This window comes from Coregonus clupeaformis, chromosome 13 (assembly GCF_020615455.1).
Source record: "Coregonus clupeaformis isolate EN_2021a chromosome 13, ASM2061545v1, whole genome shotgun sequence".
Classification (NCBI taxonomy): Eukaryota; Metazoa; Chordata; class Actinopteri; order Salmoniformes; family Salmonidae; genus Coregonus; species Coregonus clupeaformis.
In genome coordinates, this window is record NC_059204.1 from 50,069,447 (window position 1) to 50,086,938 (window position 17,492).

The 17,492-nt window shown below is 42.9% G+C and overlaps 1 long non-coding RNA gene across 2 annotated transcripts in view; it reads left to right on the plus strand.

Moving 5' to 3' along the window:
* The window catches only part of LOC121579699, a 148,737-nt gene that overhangs the window by 52,084 nt on the left and 79,161 nt on the right, over window positions 1-17,492 (plus strand). For both annotated transcript variants that reach the window (XR_006002940.1, XR_006002941.1), the window contains exon 2: window positions 182-245. This is a non-coding gene — a long non-coding RNA (uncharacterized LOC121579699). The remainder of the gene's footprint in view (window positions 1-181; window positions 246-17,492) is intronic.

Below are 17,492 nucleotides of genomic sequence, written 5' to 3' on the forward strand. Positions count from 1 at the left end.
GATGGTATGTCTATATCATGACTCTCTTTTTGTTGTGGATATCTTTTACTGCAGTGCAATTCTTGCACGTAATACACATATCTGTGAAAACAGACAAAGTACTATCTAATCTACTCATACAACACCTAGTATTTGACCTCCTCTGACCTCTGACTTCCCCTCTTTGTTTTGTGCTCTGCAGGTGGCTGAGTCAATCTTTGTCTTAATGAGGAAATGGAGATAGTCTATCGTCAATGGTCTTTATGGTAAGTGTTCTCACTCTGTTATTCCTTATGGGCTGTGTAATGTAATCAACTCAGATTCACTACCAGGCCTGGTCTGCAGGTGTCAGTCACACGCCCATCTTCTGCAGCAGTGATCCACTGGGCTGCATTCAGCACTAGCAGCAGCTGTTAAAAAATATCCCATCAGGTTCTACACCCCCCTCCCCATCCTCCCATCCCCTCCCTACTCAACACATGATGCAGCAGAATCTTGAACGCCCCGAGATGTGAGTGAGGGAGGAAATTGTAAAATAACAAAAAGCCGTTTGGAGCGGTTTTATGGCACACATACGCTCGCGCACACACACACACCGACACAAACACAAACACACACACACACCAACACAAACACACACACGCACACACACATGTTCTCGGAATCAGCCGCATGCCAGCCCTCTTCAGTCAGAGCTCTGATTCACCTAACCACATAAAATCAAATCAAATCAAAGTTTATTGGTCACGTACACAGATTGGCAGATTATATCACAGGTGCAAAATGCTTGTGTTTCTAGCTCCAACAGTGCAGTAATACCTAGCAATACAAAAAACAATACACACATAATCCAAAAAGTAAAAAAATAAGAAATATCAGAATGAGCAATATCAGAGTGAGCAATGTCAGAGTCCGGAATATAAATATAAATGTATTTCCACCGGTCTAATGTCCATTGCTTGTGTTTCTTGGCCCAAGCAAGTCTCTTCTTATTATTGGTGTCCTTTAATAGTGGTTTCTTTGCAGCAATTCGACCTTGAAGGCCTGATTCACGCATTCTCCTCTGAACAGTTGATGTTGAGATGTGTCTGTTACTTGAACTCTGTGAAGCATTTATTTGGACTGCAATCTGAGGTGCAGTTAATTGCCTATTTCTGAGGCTGGTAACTCTAATGAACTTATCCTCTGCAGCAGAGTTTACTCTGGGTCTTCCATTCCTGTCGCAGTCCTCATGAGAGCCAGTTTCATCATAGTGCTTGATGGTTTTTGCGACTGCACTTGAAGAAACTTTCAAAGTTCTTGAAATTGTCCGTATTGACTGACCTTCATGTCTTCAAGTAATGATGGACTGTTGTTTTTCTTTGTTTATATTAGCTTTTCTTGCCATCATATGGACTTGGTCTTTTACCAAATAGGGCTATCTTCTGTATACCAACACTACCTTGTCAAAACACAACAGATTGGCTCAAACGCATTAAGAATGAAAGAAATTCCACAAATTAACTTTTAACAAAGCACACCTGTTAATTGAAATGCATTCCAGGTGACTACCTCATGAAGCTGTTTGAGAGAATGCCAAGAGAGTGCAAAGCTGTCATCAAGGCAAAGGGTGGCTACTTTGAAGAATCTCAAATATAAAATATATTTTGATTTTTTTAAACACTTTTTTTGGTTACTACATGATTCCATATGTGTTATTTCATAGTTTTGATGTCTTCACTATTATTCTACAATGTAGAAAATAGTAAAAATAAAGAAAAACCCTTGAATTAGTAGGTTTGTCCAAACTTTTGACTGGTACTGTATACAGTATATAATGGTGTGTATAGACGGTATGAACAGTACATGAATAGAAAAGGTTTGTACAGCAGTAGTTATATAGGATGAGCCATGACTAAAATATAGTATGTACTATAAAGTGGGAAAAACAGTATGTAAACATTATTAATGTGACCAGTGTTCAATGATTCTAGGGCAGCAGTCTCTAAGGTGCAGGGTAGAGTACCGGCTAGTAACAGTGACTAAGGCTCAGAGCATTTTACTGGGCGGAGGCCGGCTAGTGATGACTGATTAACAGTCTGATGGCCTGGGGATAGAAGCTGTTCATCAGTTTCTCGGTCCCAGCTTTGATGCACCTGTACTTTCTCCGCCTTCTAGACAGTAGCAGCGTGAACAGGCCGCGGCTCGGGTGGCTGAGGTCCTTGAATTCCATAAAGGCCACACTGCAGCATCATAAATCTGTGTGTGTGTACACCACAGATGATGGACCACAGCACCAGTGACACATACCTTCTGAAGAATGAACAGAGCCTCAAATTGATATATGGAAAGAATGTGTCTCAAAAAGATGCACAAGACTTAGATAGAGTATGTCGGCTGAGAAGGTTTGAGAAAGTGAAGATGTAGTGAGAAAGATCATGACTCAGCCAAATCATAGTACCCCTCTCCTCCTCCTCCTCCTCCTCCTCCTCCTCATCCTCCTCCCCTTCCCCCTCCTCCTGGCTATGTCAGACCTAGATTGATGTTAGTGATGATCCTATTACTTTGTGATTCGTCTATCTGGTACTGGAAGGGTCTGAGCCAGAGCCAGAGCAACGGTTGGGCATGTCCTTCCCTATTGCTTGGAGCTCTCTTACCCCGGCAGCCCAGAGTGCCCTCCACTGCCTGGGCACGAACAAAGGGGCACAGCCCCACCTCAACCACCAGCCTGCCCTCCCGCTGAACCACCCACCCGCCCTCCCGCCAGACCAGACCACCCCAACCCAACCAGGGGGGACAGCAGCAGCCAATAGCACCTCTCAGCCAGCCAGTGTTCGAATGGTTCGAGACAGGCATTCAGCCAATCAGACTGCACTGCAGCAAGGAACGCAGCGGCACTAACAAACAGAGAGAGGGAAAGAGGGAGAGAGAGAATGATAGAACGATAGAGAAATAACTTATCAGATACAGACAGAGGGAGTTCAGGGAGCGGGAGAAACTCAGGTAGAATCTGTCGATGAAATTATTAGGATGATTGCATTGTTTGAATCTATTTAAGGGCGGTTCACAGGTACAGTATTTGTTTTTTTGTAAGTCCATAAACAGCTCACAGAAAAAATGTACATGTACTGAAACTGAATGACACTCATGTAGAAATCATATACTGTATTCCCCAAAGGTTTTCTATTACACCATCTGATATATCAACACAACACACAGGGAAAACTAAATTGTGCTTGTTCCAGTGATTTAATTCCAGACAGACTTTCATTAAGTCCTTTATTGAGAGTCTGGACACAGGCTGATTAAACGTTCTCGACTCCTTTTCATTCCAGCCCAGCCCAGTGCCTTGACCGTTGCCCGATTTAACATACACTTTTCACAAGGGGTGCAACTATCACTGGGGACGGGGGGGGACATGTCCCACCCACATTCTGAAATTGCATTTTTATCCCCCACAGTTTTATCATTGGCATGAGATACAAAATAGGCAAAGGTGTGCTTTAGGACCATGCGAACGCCTCCAAGCGGTCCGGTAAGCAGTTTGGAGTGTTTATCCGACTGAATAAAACATTTAGAATAATGCCCCCCCCCCCACTTCTAAAACCAAAGTTGCGCCCCTGCTTTTCACAGTGCACCCCTGTTTAATATCGACCTATGACAATGCACCTTGATCCATCCACATCCTGGAGGGAACAAATTATTTTGACTTAAGGCCTCCCGCACTGTAGGTCGGATTCAGTCTTCTACGATTACTACGTCTCACACTGTGCGATGTTACCAAACTAAAATCTTGATATCAAACTGGCCAGATTGTACGATTTGCTTCATTCTGTTGTCACATTCTGCAATTAGCTTACGAGGCTAAATCAGCCGACGTAGGCTACATCAACTGCAGTGGTGTAGTTGTATGTGCCAGAACCAGCAGTGCAAGTCTCCCTCTATTCTTATGCGTGCGTGAAGTGAGTTCGGAAAAAGTTAAAGTAAGCATCTTAGAAATAGTTTTCACATACAAACTTTATACAGTTGAAGTCGGAAGTTTACATACACCTTAGCCAAATTCATTTAAACTCAGTTTTTCACAATTCCGGACATTTAATCCTAGTAAATATTCCCTGTCTCAGGTCAGTTAGGATCACCACTTTATTTTAAGAATGTGAAATGTCAGAATAATAGTAGAGAGAATGATTTATTTCAGCTTTTATTTCTTTCATCACATTCCCTGTGGGTCAGAAGTTTACATACACTCAATTAGTATTTGGTAGCATTGCCTTTAAATTGTTTAACTTGGGTCAAACGTTTCGCGTAGCCTTCCACAAGCTTCCCACAATAAGTTCGGTGAATTTTGGCCCATTCCTCCTGACAGAGCTGGTGTAACTGAGTCAGGTTTGTAGGCCTCCTTGATCGCACATGCTTTTTCAGTTCTGCCCACAAATATTCTATAGGATTGAGGTCAGGGCTTTGTGATGGCCACTCCAATCCCTTTACTTTGTTGTCCTTAAGCCATTTTGCCTCAACTTTGGAAGAATGCTTGGGGTCATTGTCCATTTGGAAGAACCATTTGCGACCAAGCTTTAACATCCTGACTGATGTCTTGAGATGTTGTATCGTATCTGAAGATTATGCCTTTGTTAAATGTTTTGGAGGAACAAAGAATGTTGTTTTATGATCTTAGTTCAAATGTAGCGTTTGGAGGGTGATGCCCCAGGGGAGACTGGTGATTGGCCAGAAGAGGGAGTCACCCCTCTTTTTGCATTGTTTATAAATAGGGGTTAAACGATGAGACGTCAGAACGGCCATGGCAATCTGAGGAGCCGTTCTCCGGACACCGCGGGTCTGTACCTATGCTGTAAATCTCGTGATTTTAATAAAAGCCTCTAACACGATGCAGCATAGCGGACTCTTTGTTGATAGCAATAATTGCCACCATTCATCATATACGACAGTTGCTTCAATATATCCACATAATTTTCCTTCCTCATGATGCCATCTATTTTGTGAAGTGCACCAGTCCCTCCTGCAGCAAAGCACCCCCACAGCATGATGCTGCCACCCCCGTGCTTCTCGGTTGGGATGGTGTTCTTCGGCTTACAAGCTATCCCATTTTTCCTCCAAACATAACGATGGTCATTATGGCCAAACAGTTCTATTTTTGTTTCATCAGACCAGAGTACATTTCTCCAAAAAGTACGATCTTAGTCCCCATGTGCAGTTGCAAACCGTAGTCTGGCTTTTTTATGGCGGTTTTGGAGCAGTGGCTTCTTCCTTGCTGAGCGGCCTTTCAGGTTATGTCGATATAGGGCTTGTTTTACTGTGGATATAGATACTTTTGTACCTGTTTCCTCCAGCATCTTCACAAGGTCCTTTGCTATTGTTCTGGGATTGATTTGCCCTTTTTGCACCAAAGTATGTTCATCTCTAGGAGACAGAACGCGTCTCCTTCCTGAGCGGTATGACGGCTGCGTGGTCCCATGGTGTTTATACTTGCGTACTATTGTTTGTACAGATGAACGTGGTACCTTCAGGCGTTTGGAAATTGCTCCCAAGGATGAACCAGACATGTGGAGGTCTACAATGTTCTTTTCTGAGGTTTTGGCTGATTTCTTTAGATTTTCCCATGATGTCAAGCAAAGAGGCACTGAGTTTGAAGGTAGGCCTTGAAAAAAATCCACAGGTACACCTCCAATTGACTCAAATGATGTCAATTAGCCTAAGAAGCTTCTAAAGCGATGACATCATTTTCTGGAATTTTTAGATAACTTTATTGCTGGTTATGTAGGTAGCTAGCTATCTTTTGATAAACGAGGCAGGCTAGCTATGACGTTAGCTAGCAAGGCAGGCTTGCTAATGTTAGGTAGCGAGGCAGGTTAGCTAACGTTAGCATAGCTAGCTAGTTATAGCTACCTCATTACAACTTAGCTAGGTTGTAGCTCATACAAGTTTATTGTGTATTGTCTATATATTAGTTATGTAATGTTATAATTTGATAAGGCTAGCGAGTAAGGCTAGCTAGCTAACTACAGGCTAGCTACCATTAGCTAGTTAGCTAGCTAGCTAAAGTTAGCCTACAAGTCAGATTTGCAAGTTAGTTCGTAGCTCATACAAGTGCATTCTGTATTATCTAGGGCAGAACTAATCTATTCCAATCTGGAGCTACAGTCAGTCTACATCTGTAAAGCTTATAATTAGGGTTTCCACTAGTTGCCACAGCCACGAAGTCAAAATGGGCTATATCGTAAAAATAGAACAATGTGCAAATATTGTACAATCCAGGTGTACAAAGCTCTTAGAGACTTACCCAGAAAGACTCACAGCTGTAATCACTGTCAAAGGTGATTCTAAGATGTATTGACTCAGGGGTGTAAATGAGATATTTCTGTATTTAATTTTCAATAAATGTGCAAACATTTCTAAAAACATGTTTTCACTTTGTCATTATGGGGTATTATGTGACAACAAAAATCTATTTAATCAAATTTGAATTCAGTCTGTAACACAACAAATGTGGAATAATTCAAGGGGTATAAATACTTTCTGAAGGCATTGTAAAATGTTGTTTATTCTACATGGAGCTGCTACTACATTTGAAAGTAATCAAAACACTTAGTTTAGTTTATCTACATACATTGAGCAATTGCATTCTTCTCATATGTGCCCCGTTTCAAGAAGCACGTCACTACTTCACAGGAGAGACATTTGAAATGTTTTATCAAAATGCGTTTTTTTGTAGAAATGCCTTCTGGAACGTGAACTTTAATGTACCTTAATAACTAAGTTTTATGTCATCTGTAAATGCAAATACAATTGTTAAATTACGAGCCTAGTTGGTTTAGCAACTGAAAAATACAGGAACCTTCACGCTTGCCATGATTGGCTGAGATAATGTATGGGCTGGACATGCCGAGAGATGAGTTTGGATTGGTCTGCCATGTAGCATGCTTCTGTCTATAACATGAACTGCTCAGTATGTGTGGATAATCCCTTCTATCACTGCTTTTTTTTAAAGATATCATGAAGAACTCTTGCATTGCTGCCCTGAAGTTAATAGCGCTATTGACAAAGATCAGTAGTAAAGAGTTGTGATGGACTGCTTTCTGGAGGACGATCGTGCCATGCTGACTCTCACTGACTCTGAAAATGAATCAGACAATGAGGAAATCCCTGATTTAGGTAAAAACATGTTCATTGAACCAGACATTGTAGAGTCTTCTGATGACAGTGATGAGTGAAGAAATGGTGATCAACAGTGTTGTTGTCACGGAAGAAGTTGACCAAGTTTTTCAATCAGTGGAATGCCCGGTGGAAGCAGAGAGATTATTGCCAAATGTGGAGAGTCGAAAAGAGTACACAGAAGGCTGTTGTATAAGATTACATCTTCAGACTAAGGGCAACCATGGTAAGCATGACAGAGAGGGAGAAGCGTTCATCCATGTATATGGGTAAGAGTCTAGCTACATTTTCAGATATTATATGTTTCTAATTTTGTCAAAGTCGTTTTCATCGTAAGTTAAAGCGTACTGTTAGCTAGCTAGCTAACGTTAGCTGGCTGGCTCGCTAGCTAACGTTATGTGTATGATCTGTGTAGTAATATTATTCGTATCTCAGAACGCCATTTGCATTGTTAGTTATAGCTTAATGTTAGCTAGCTAGCTAACATTGAACCTAGTTCGTTAGCTTTAACTACCTTAAGATTCATGCATGGGGCATGGTAGTATGTGTTGGGATTATGGTTCATTGTTTCCATGTCTAAACAAAAGACCCCACTATGCAAGTAACAATTTCACTGTACCGTTTACACCTTCTGTATCCTGTACATGTACCAAATAAACTTAGATTTTATTTAATATAGTGTGTGTTTACCAGAGACGGTAATGTGAAGAACAACATGACCTGCACCAAAGTCAGATTAGGATATAGGCCAAGGACTAGATAAAGTGTATTTTTACTACTACTTTTTGCTACTACTTTGACTACTTTTAGTCTTGACATTTTGGTTGTTTACTACACTACCGTATTCACTCTGTTTAGCACATGGCCTCACAGGTGAATCCTTAAAGAGATGGATGGCGCTAAGGCTTAAGAGGGTGTGAATTATGCTGAATGGGTGTAGACAAAGAAGAGCTCTCCAGTAGGTGTACCAAAACATTCACGGGCCATTTTCTCAAAAGTGGTGTTACAAGTTTATCAACTTTCAAAGCAGAATTCCCATAGTTACATAGGACTGAATCCAGGTGGTGGGTCACATATTACTCTGTAGGCTACTAACCTATTCAAAGCTTCCACTGGCATCTCACTATTCATCTGCCTGTAGTTATTGATTGAGTGGGGGGAAACAGCTACGGGCAAGGTTCTGACAGGTGGGTGTGTCACCACCGCCCCCACCTTGTATGATCTGACAGATCCCCCCTCCTCCTTCACCCCCAGAGGCGTCCTGTCATCTCCAGTGTCTGCTCAGTCAGTCACAATCCGAAACACGCCGTCATGCACGTCTCGCACCACACAGCACTAGGCTGGGTATAAACAGACACCAGCTAGGACTGGTCACTCAAGAACATGTATGTCGCTAAATCTCTGGTCTTGGTTGCTTCTCCTTAATGGACGCGTTTGTGTGTGACGGCATTTGTTTTGCAATGTCTCTGTTATTTGAAGGAGGTATGAGTGTATTTCTCAGCTTGGATGTAATATACTTGGTATCTTTTCTCCTTTAGTGGCTGTATAGAGTTATTTTCAGAGGAGCCCCTTTTCGCTAGTCTAATTATCTCATCTTCACTTGGTTTTGACCCCACACAATATCAACAGAGCCCTCACAGATAGCCTGGATGGTCTATTACCCCATCCTTTTACAAACAAAAGACTAATTGGATATGGTTCTCCATCTCCAGATCTTGGTGCATCTTCTCAAGAGTGATGGTGTCAGGTCAAACACTACAGACATAAAGAGGATTTGTACAGTGCTCCTGTCACATATAGGGGCTCTTACCATCCATACCACTGGCGTTAATATCCTGGGACAGCTTAATCAAATAAATTACTGCAGTAGGTCCCACTGTACAAGCAGGGAAAATGAAGATAGTACCCTACACCAAAAAGCCATTGGTGCACACCTTGTAAGCAGTGGCGTAGTGAGGAAAAACTAACATACAATGCCTTGCAAAAGTATTCATCCCCCTTGGCCTTTGTCCTATTTTGTTGCATTACAACCTGTAATTTAAATTGATTTTTATTTGGATTTCATGTAATGGACATACACAAAATAGTCCAAATCGGTGAAGTGAAATGAAAAAAAATTACTTGTTTCAAGAAATTCTAAAAAATAAATAACGGAAAAGTGGTGCGTGCATATGTATTCACCCCCTTTGCTATGAAGCCCCTAAATAAGATCTGGTGCAACCAATTACCTTCAGAAGTCACATAATTAGTTAAATAAAGTCCACCTGTGTGCAATCTAAGTGTCACATGATCAGTCACATGATCTCAGTATATATACACCTGTTTTGAAAGGCCCCAGAGTCTGCAACACCACTAAGCAAGGGGCACCACCAAGCAAGCGGCACCATTAAGACCAAGGAGCTCTCCAAACAGGTCAGGGACAAAGTTGTGGAGAAGTACAGATCAGGGTTGGGTTATAAAAAAAAAATCTGAAACTTTGAACATCCCACGCAGCACCATTAAATCCATTATAAAAAAATTGAAAGAATATGGCACCACAACAAACCTGCCAAGAGAGGGCCGCCCACCAAAACTCACGGACCAGGCAAGGAGGGCATTAATCAGAGGCCACAAAGAGACCAAAGATAACCCTGAAGGTGCTGCAAAGCTCCACAGCGGAGATTGGAGTATCTGTCCATAGGACCACTTTAAGCCATACACTCCACAGAGCTGGGCTTTACGGAAGAGTGGCCTGGAAAAAGCCATTGCTTAAAGAAAAAAATAAGCAAACACGTTTGGTGTTCGCCAAAAGGCATGTGGGAGACTCCCCAAACATATGGAAGAAGGTACTCTGATCAGATGAGACTAAAATTGAGCTTTTTGGCCATCAAGGAAAATGCTACGTCTGGCGCAAACCCAAAACATCTCATCACCCCGAGAACACCATCCACACAGTGAAGCATGGTGGTGGCAGCATCATGCTGTGGGGATGTTTTTCATCGGCAGGGACTGGGAAACTGGTCAGAATTGAAGGAATGATGGATTGCACTAAATAAAGGAAATTCTTTAGGTAAACCTGTTTCAGTCTTCCAGAGATTTGAGACTGGGACGGAGGTTCACCTTCCAGCAGGACAATGACCCTAAGCATACTGCTAAAGCAACACTCAAGTGGTTTAAGGGGAAACATTTCAATGTCTTGGAATGGCCTAGTCAAAGCCCAGATCACAATCCAATTGAGAATCTGTGGTATGACTTAAAGATTGCTGTACATCAGCGGAACCCATCCAACTTGAAGGAGCTGGAGCAGTTTTACCTTGAAGAATGGGCAAAAATCCTAGTGGCTAGATGTGCCAAGCTTATAGAGACACACCACAAGAGACATGCAGCTGTAATTGCTGCAAAAGGTGGCTCTACAAGGTATTGACTTTGGGGGGGTGAATAGTCATGCACGCTGAAGTTTTCTGTTTTTTTGTATTATTTCTTGCTTGTTTCACAATAAAAACTATTTTGCATCTTCAAAGTGGTAGGCATGTTGTTTAAATCAAATGATACAAACCCCCCCAAAAATATATATTTTTTGTTTCAGGTTGTAAGGCAACAAAATAGGAAAAATGCCAACGGGGTTGAATACTTTCGCAAGCCACTGTCAATGCCGTTTACGAAACTTTTTTATTTTGCACAACATCTTACCCACCTTTTGCAGAATAATTGATTGAAAATACAGGGAGGGTTACTTTATTCATGGCGAGGAAATATAACCCATTCCCAGTGAGAAAATATAACCAATTTTCAGTGCGTCCCTCTGGACCACGTCGAAGACCGAATGCGGCCCCCGGGGCAAAATGAGTTTGACACCCCTGCGATAAAGGGAATAGGGTGCTATTTGGGATGCAAGTTACGTTTCTGTAGATAATAACTTGCTTGGTCTAGAACTAGAACTAGAATGAGAGAGAGAGAGAGAGAGAGAGAGAGACAGAGCTTTATTTCCCATCTGGGTTCGATTTGTTAATATTACTTTATTATTCTTTTAAGCGCTGTTCAAAGCCTCGCTGGGATGGCAGCCACATAGTTCACATTTTTAGTGATTACTTCTGTGCATGGGGAGGAATGTTCTGCTCCTGCACCTCCTACTGCACCCTATCACCTTCTCCTTAACCCATGAGCAGCAGGGACTTTCTCTCACCTACTGCACCCTCTCACCTCTTCCTTAAGTCATGACGAGCAGGGACCTCCTCTCACCTCCTTATTCCGTGGGGGGCACACATACGCTTGACTATAAGTCGTTTTGGATAAAAGTCTCTGCTAAATGGCATATTACTAGAATAAGGAGGGGACCGTAGCCTAGGTTGAAGATGACAACGGGATTCTAATATCCAATAACTCTTTGCAACAATGGGAGAGCTATGCTAGTTAGCAATGGCGCTGGTCCCAGATTTGTGACAACGTTTTCTTAACCTGTATAAGTCCCACTCTCTGACCCCACTCCCTCTGGCCTTGGTGGAGTCTTGACCCCCCCCTCTCCACACACACATACACACATGCATCTGTCCTCAGTTCCTCCCCACCCACTGCTCTAGGATATGACTCAGGAGACAGGGTGTGTGTGTGTGTGTGTGTGTGTGTGTGTGTGTGTGTGTGTGTGTGTGTGTGTGTGTGTGTGTGGATGTGGTTACACCACCAATGCCCTGATGTCTGTGATGACTCAGAACACTTTCACTGGTGGCAGGGAGAAGAGGGAAGTAAATGAACCCCGTCATTCATCCTCTCCCTGTCCTGACTCCACACACAGCCCTCCTTACCCTGCTCCCTGCCTGACTCATATACTAGAGGACGCACGCACACACATACACACCCACTCCACGCACACCCCACACCCACTCCTACGGCAGCAGTGGGAAGAGCACCACACCTCTTTTCCCTTTGTCATATCCGAGAGCGGTGGTGTGTAGACAGGCACATCCCCACCCCAATCAAACATGTCTCACAATGTTTCACATCCTTAAGCATTGGAGTGTGACACAAACAAACATATACACGGACACACAAACCCACACCCTCCCTGCCACCCCAAACACACACACACTCTCCCTTCTCAACATACACACACACTGCCCAGCCCCGGCACACACACAGAGAAAATATGAGACAGTGTCAATGTTCAAAGAATTCCTCATATGGTAGTTTTCCAGTGGACTGAATCATCTCTATAAGTGGATTAGATGTGCGTCCTCACTATGAGACACACCCCGGTCAAACCCAGTGCCATGTATTGTTTCCAGCAGCCTAGCTGTGTAGCATATTGTTTTCAGAGACAGAGAGTCACCTCATAGACACTGGGGGTCAATAAATCTCCACCGCTGACCTTTATGGAGGAACTATAACAGGTCATAGGTCAGCCGTGAGGTCAGTGTTCGTCATCTGCCCTTTCAGAGAAGGACTCATCAGACCATTTCCTTGTTTCTCTACTCATAAGTGACTAAGGGGAATTTGAAATTGAATGCCTAAAATGGAGAAGTTGTAAGATTTTGTTTGAGTGTGTGTGGTCAAATGTCAAAGTCACTTTCTGGGAAATGTTTTGTTGTATATTTTGAAGACAGAAAAAATATGGAAATAGAAACAGATTCCCTGTCCCGAGTTGATCCTTTAGTTTAGTTACTGAGTTGCTGCTGTGTTGGATGAGAGCTTTCAGGTGCTGAAGCTATGATAGATTAGTCTGTTTTTGTTCTCCACTCAGTTCTGTCCACACACACAGTCCTGTTATGTTCTTATTATTCTGAACAAAAATATAAATGAAACATGCAACAATTTCTGATTTTACTGAGTTACAGTTCATATAAGGAAATCAGTCAATTTAAATGCATTCATTAAACCCTAATCTATGGATTTCACATGACTGGGAATACAGATACAGCTGAAGTCGGAAGTTTACATACACTTAGTTTGGAGTCATTAAAACTTGTTTTTCAACAACTCCACAAATTTCTTGGCAACAAACTATAGTTTTGGCAAGACGGTTAGGACATCTACTTTGTGCATGTAATCTTTCCAACAATTGTTTACAGACAGATTATTTAACTTATAATTCACTGTATCACAATTCCAGTGGGTCAGAAGTTTACATACACTAAGTTGACTGTGTCTTTAAACAGCTTGGAAAATTCCAGAAAATTATGTCATGGCTTTGGAAGCTTCTGATAGGCTAATTGACATCATTTGAGTCAATTGGAGGTGTACCTGTGTATATATTTCATGGCCTACCTTCGAACTCAGTGCCTCTTTGCTTGACATCATGGGAAAATCTAAAGAAATCAGCCAAAACCTCAGAATAAAAATTGTAGACCTCCACATGTCTGGTTCATCCTTGGGAGCAATTTCCAAACGCCTGAAGGTACCACGTTCATCTGTACAAACAATAGTACGCAAGTATAAACACCATGGGACCACGCAGCCGTCATACCGCTCAGGAAGGAGACGCGTTCTGTCTCCTAGAGATGAACGTAGTTTGTTGTGAAAAGTGCAAATCAATCCCAGAACAACAGCAAAGGACCTTGTGAAGATGCTGGAGGAAACAGGTACAAAAGTATCTATATCCACAGTAAAACGAATCCTATATCGACATAACCTGAAAGGACGCTCAGCAAGGAAGATGCCACTGCTCCAAAACCGCCATAAAAAAGGCAGACTATAGTTTGCAACTGCACATGGGGACAAAGATCGTACATTTTAGAGAAATGTCCTCTGGTCTGATGAAACAAAAATAGAATTGTTTGGCCATAATGACCATCGTTATGTTTGGAGGAAAAAGGGGAAGGCTTGCAAGCCAAAGAACACCATCCCAACCGTGAAGCACGGGGGTGGCAGCATCATGCTGTGGGGGTGCTTTGCTGCAGAAGGGACTGGTGCACTTCACAAAATAGATGGCATCATGAGGAAGGAAAATTATGTGGATTTATTGAAGCAACATCTCAAGACATCAGTCAGGATGTTAAAGCTTGGTCGCAAATGCGTCTTCCAAATGGACAATGACCCCAAGCATACTTCCAAAGTTGTGGCAAAATGGCTTAAGGACAACAAAGTCAAGGTATTGGAGTGGCCATCACAAAGCCCTGACCTCAATCCTATATAACATTTGTTGGCAGAACTGAAAAAGCATGTGCGAGCAAGGAGGCCTACAATCCTGATTCAGTTACACCAGCTCTGTCAGGAGGAATGGGCCAAAATTCACCCAACTTATTGTGTGGAAGCTTGTGGAAGGCTACCCGAAACGTTTGACCCAAGTTAAACAATTTAAAGGCAATGCTACCAGATACTAATTGAGTGTATGTAAACTTCTGAAAAATGAAAGAAATAAAAGCTGAAATAAATCATTCTCTCTACTCTTATTCTGACATTTCACATTCTTAAAATAAAGTGGTGATCCTAACTGACCTAAGACAGGGAATTTTTACTAGGATTAAATGTCAGGAATTGTGAAAAACTGAGTTTAAATGGATTTGGCTAAGGTGTATTTAATCTTCCGACTTCAACTGTATGCATCTGTTGGTCACAGATACCTTAAAAAAAAGATAGGGGCGTGGATCAGAAAACCTGTCAGTATCTGGTGTGACCACCGTTTGCCTCATGCAGCATGACACATCTCCTTCGCATAGAGTTGATCAGGCTGTTGATTGTGGCCTGTAGAATGTTGTCCCACTCCTCTTAAATGGCTGTGTGAAGTTGCTGGATATTGTCGGGAACCAGAACACGCTGTCGTACACATCGATCCAGAGCCTCCCAAACGTGCTCAATGGGGGACGTCTGGTGAGTATGCTGGCCGTGGAAGAACTGGGACATTTTCAGCTTCTAGGAATTGTGTACAGATCCTTGCGACATGGGGCGTTGCATTAACTCCTGAGTGGCGCAGTGGTCTAAGGCACTGCATCGCAGTGCTAGCTGTGCCACTAGAGATCCTGGTTCGAATCCAGGCTCTGTCGCAGCCGGCAGCAACCGGGAGACTCATGGGCGGCGCACAATTGGCCTAGCGTTGTCCAGGGTAGGGGAGGGAATGGCCGGCAGGGATGTAGCTCAGTTGATAGAGCATGGCGTTTGCAACGCCAGGGTTGTGGGTTCGATTCCCACGGGGGACCAGTATATACAAAAAAAAATAGAAATTACAAAAATATATATATATGTATTCACTAACTGTAAGTCGCTCTGGATAAGAGCGTCTGCTAAATGACTTAAATGTAAATTATCATGCTGAAACATGAGGTGATGGTGGTGGAAGAATGGCATGACAATGGGCCTCAGGATCTCGTCACGGTATCTCTGTGCATTCAAATTGCCATCGATAAAATTAAATTGTGTTCGTTGTCCGTAGCGTATGCCTTCCCATACCATAACCCCATGCCACCATGGGGCACTCTGTTCACAACTTTGACATCAGCAAACCGCTTGCCCACACGACATCATACACATGGTCTGCGGTTGTGAGGCCGGTTGGACGTACTGCCAAATTCTCTAAAACAACTTTGGCAGTACGTCCAACCGGTAGAGAAATTAACATTCAATTCTCTGGCAACAGCTCTGTTGGACATTCCTGCAGCCAGCATGCCAATTGCACGATACCACAAAACTTGAGACATCTGTGGCATTGTGTTGTGTGACAATTTAGAGTGGCCTTTTTTGTCCCCAGCACTAGGTGCACCTGTGTAATGATCATGCTGTGTTATCAGCTTCTTGATATGCCACACCTGTCGGGTGGATAGATTATCTTGGCACAGGAGAAATGTACACTAAAAGGCATGAAATACAAATTTGTGCGCAAAATTTGAGAGAAATAAGCTTTTTGTGAGTATGGAACATTTCTGGGAGCTTTTATTTCAGCTCATGAAACATGGGACCAATACTTTACATGTTGCATTTGTATATTTTTTCAGTGTAGTATTTGCCTAATTACTCTCAGACGTGTGTGTGTGCACGTGCGCATGTTAGTTAGCACATTGGTATGTCCACTCCCTTCTCTCCACACCAGAAGTCTCCGTCTGTGTTTGTGCGCGTGCGCGTGCACACCTATGTGTGTGTGTGTTTGTGTGTGTGTGGTAGTCAGCAGCGCGTTGGTCAGCTGTCCACTCCCTTACATTTTACATTTTAGTCATTTAGCAGACGCTATTATCCAGAGCGACTTTACAGTTTTAGTGAGTGCATACATTCGTCTCACACACAGCGGACGACGTGCATAACAGTCCCGTAATTTGTCATCTATCACCCACCAGGTGCCCTTTGTGAGGTACTCAATGAGTGTTACACCTTGATAAGCTCATTTCCGACGATGGCTCACCACTCATCGTACTGAGCGACTTCAACCTCTTTCCAGCTCTTTCTTTCTACTCCTTCTCTCTTGTGACCTCACCCTTTCCAAGTCCCCTCCCACTCACAAGGCAGGCAATACGTTTGACCTAATCTTTACTAGAGGCTGTTAGCCCTCTAATCTCACTGCAACCCCCATCCGTTTATCAGATTTTTCTCTCCATCTCTCCTCCAACCCTACCCACTCATCCCCTACCCAGATGGTCATATGCCGTCTCTCTCTCTCTCTCTCTCTCTCTCTCTCTCTCTCTCTCTCTCTCTCTCTCTCTCTCTCTCTCTCTCTCTCTCTCTCTCTCTCTCTCTCTCTCTCTCTCTCTCTCTCTCTCTCTCTCTCTCTCTCTCTCTCTCTCTCTCTCTCTCTCTCTCTCTCTCTCTCTCTCTCTCTCTCTCTCTCTCTCTCTCTCTCTCTCTCTCTCTCTCTCTCACAACGTTCTCCTCTTCTATCCTATCATCTCTCCTGCTAAATCCTTCTCCCTCCTGTCTCCTGACTCTGCCTCTTCGATCTTACTCTCCTCCCTTTTCCTTTGACTCTCACTAAACTCTAGCTGCCTGTTCAACCAGAGGTTGACCCCTCTCTGAGGATAGGGGTCACCATAAAATAGCACTTAAATAGCATTTAATGCCCTAAGTGACATTCCTGGGGCTAAGGCTGATGGTTGTAATTCAGCTATAGGCACTTTAAACTGATAGAGACGTCTACTCCATGGTTGACTGGCTTTGCACTCGGAGCTAGCTGGAGAGAGCAAACAGAGATAAGCATGAGCATATAATGAGTGTCTTGTCTTTGGAATAGGGCAACTTGTTACTCACCTCTCAGAGGAACATGTAGGTCTCCGCATATGTCTGTCTATTGTTTGCCTATTAAACCATTAAATACAGAAGCTTATCCTTGGGGTCAGCATTTTCCACACATTGAGCAAATCAATAATTCCAGACATTTGCAGCTGCGAGCAGGATAGATACATCACCACCAGGACCAGCAGCAGAAGAGGTGAGGGGCTTTCATATTATTTTCAAAAATGTATATGAATTTAATG